This window comes from Magallana gigas, chromosome 9, assembly GCF_963853765.1.
Source record: "Magallana gigas chromosome 9, xbMagGiga1.1, whole genome shotgun sequence".
NCBI lineage: Eukaryota > Metazoa > Mollusca > Bivalvia > Ostreida > Ostreidae > Magallana > Magallana gigas.
In genome coordinates, this window is record NC_088861.1 from 31,599,215 (window position 1) to 31,602,018 (window position 2,804).

The 2,804-nt window shown below is 30.7% G+C and overlaps 1 long non-coding RNA gene across 1 annotated transcript; it reads right to left on the minus strand.

Moving 5' to 3' along the window:
* Positions 1-823, minus strand: LOC136271258 (uncharacterized). Its single transcript, XR_010709167.1, has 3 exons — positions 710-823; positions 485-566; positions 1-88 (listed from the first exon to the last, which is right to left on the minus strand). It is a non-coding gene; the product is annotated as an uncharacterized lncRNA (long non-coding RNA).
* Between the last annotated feature and the right edge of the window lie 1,981 nt (positions 824-2,804).

Below are 2,804 nucleotides of genomic sequence, written 5' to 3' on the forward strand. Positions count from 1 at the left end.
ATTTTTTTATTGAATCTTTAGTATCAAAAGAAGAAACAGTATTTGAAAAACGAATGACTGGCAAATTATCAAAAGGCTTCCAGTAAACCTAAAATGAAAGAAAATAGAAACTGAATATATACTTTTAAGCTTCAGAATATCAATGCATACATCTATAAAATATATGCGTTAACATTGAGATTTTTTTATAGGATTGCAGGAAACCAGGTGCAATGTTCAAAAGATAATATATCAAATTATCAAATCGGTAATATTGAAATTACCAGATAACAACGACTGACACGCATCTGTTTTAATTAAATGTTGTATTTCAAAGTCCTTTGCGTCATCTGTGTAAATGCCTTTAAGTTATATGTTATATGCCACCTATATTCATGAATGATATTAATATTACTTCACTTTTACTACCTTTCAATAAATTATACATGCAATGATAATTATTTGCACTCAATATTGTTATCAACTCAGTTGCTTTGTACCGTACCTTTTTGAACATGAAATATATTTCCCTGTGCTATAATTCCTTTGGATTTGAATATTTCGCACAGTATTGTAGCAAGTTTGATCTATATAGCAAGAAAAACATATGTCATATCAACGAAAATATTATAGGTATTTTAATAATGTCAATGAATGTTTGTTTAATCATTAGATGTAAAAACAAACATATTCAGAAAGTAACTGAAATCACCTTATTAAAAATACTTACATTTGTAAGCTTCTGCAGAATTGTAACTGGTTGGGCATGGCGGTTCTAGACGTGTACAATCAGTGTAATAGTTATCTTGAACGACGGCTCCCATTTTATTAAATTCAGCACAATGTCATATATGCAATAGAAATTAGTTGATTCGATTAATAAACATCTTCGAATATAAAAAAAGAAAGGCGATTCCTGGCATATAACTACTGACATGTAAACCCATTTTTGTTTTAAGTGTAAAACATATTAGGTATATGAGTACTTTTTTTGTCGAGCAGTTGTATATTTTTTTCAAATGTCTTACCTAAGATTGTACGATTTAGAGCACAGACCTCTAGAGTAGCATTTCTCCAAACATTGATCAAACAATGATATTGAAACACAAATTGTTGAGTATTTGTCGCAATTGATTCAGAACAGTTTTGTTGAATTGATTCGCAATTCTTTCTTCTTGCGGCGATATTCCACTCTTCAACGTTTGTTGGACATTCCTTGACATATTTTATTGTATCTACTGAGGCTTCACAAAACGTGAAGGCAGGTACCTAAAGCAAATGAGGAATAGTATATTTCATATGAAAGACAAAAAACTCTGATATTGGTATTTTTTTAGTGAGATCAATTATCATCAATCTCCATTAATTAACAATTAAGGTATGAATCCACTATCTTCTGTAATTTTCTTAGATTTTAAGTAAAGCATGTAACATAAAATCATCCTTGAAACACAAGATTTTTTCCTATAATTTCCTTTTTTTATATTTCAATAATATACACTAGGCAAAATTGCTAACGCACCACCTACTACTTCTTTAATTGTTTTAGATCTGAACGCAACAAAGATTGATTAGTATATTATTTCAACAGTTTATAATAATACAGAAAATGAAACATCATTTGTTGTAATCTTATTGACCAGCAGGCATGTTCACGAAGCTGTCTTAGGACTATGGTGTGTCCTAAGTACATCTTAGGATACGTCTTAGTCTTAAGTCTGCTTCTCGAAGCTCTCCTAAATTTAGGAACCACCTTAACTTTGTCCTAACTTTAGGACATTACCTACCTTGTCCTAAGACCATCCTAAAGCTATAAAATACCGTTTTGGGGGATATTGGGATGTTGTGAAGCCTTTTCTTAAGACCGGTAGAATAAAGCAATATTTTCCACAGTTCCAGCATTTTCGACAAACATCAAATTCCTAATCCGTGGGGGGGGGGGGGGGGGGGGGGGCATGGTCATTTATTCTATCATGTATGTTCATTTTAAACAAAATGACGTGGAGGAGGACCCCGAACTCTCACTACTTCCCCGTTGCTACATGCCTGCCTGGGAACTGACAAATTAAGGATTTTTTTTCGCAAATACTATCTCTGTTTGACGAATGAAAATTATTTACTTATTTTTTTTATCTACACCAATACACTAAATGAGTTACATTCATTGTTTTGATTATAATAATTTTTTATAACAATTATTTAAATGTCCTTTGCTAAAAAGTAAATTTACATCGGGTTATATAGGCCATGCGTTATCATTCCTAATTTTTATCACTTGATTCTGAAAAAAAATAATCTTTAAAAAATTTGTAATGTTGAATGAACTGAATTTATATAATTTCGAGATACATGTATATTACAACTTATTTCTTATTTATCATGTTCGTGTATTCTATATATTGCAGCTTAAAGGGAAATTGGTTGTGTTTGTACGAGTACACGTGTTTCCTCGTGTAACGTTTCAAATTATAAGAAAATCGCGTGTTTATGTATTCTTATACTTGAATGACAAGATTCTCAAATGTTATTTATCAAATGACAACACACACGTGTTGTTTACATAATTATCTGCTTGTAAGCCAATTCTGTCCTGATACATATTTTCTTTTTAAAAAAAGAACAGTTATTTGAATTTGTTGGGGCGTGTGATATTTTTTATTTTAATTTCTTTTCTTTTTTTTGGGGGGGGGGGGGGGTCATTTAAAAAAAACTACAAACTAAATTGTTGTTGGTCACTAATATATATTTAGGTAAATGTAAAATTTTTAAAATGTATACATTAAAATTACTGGGTTTAGGCCTATTGTGTTAACTACAAAGACGTT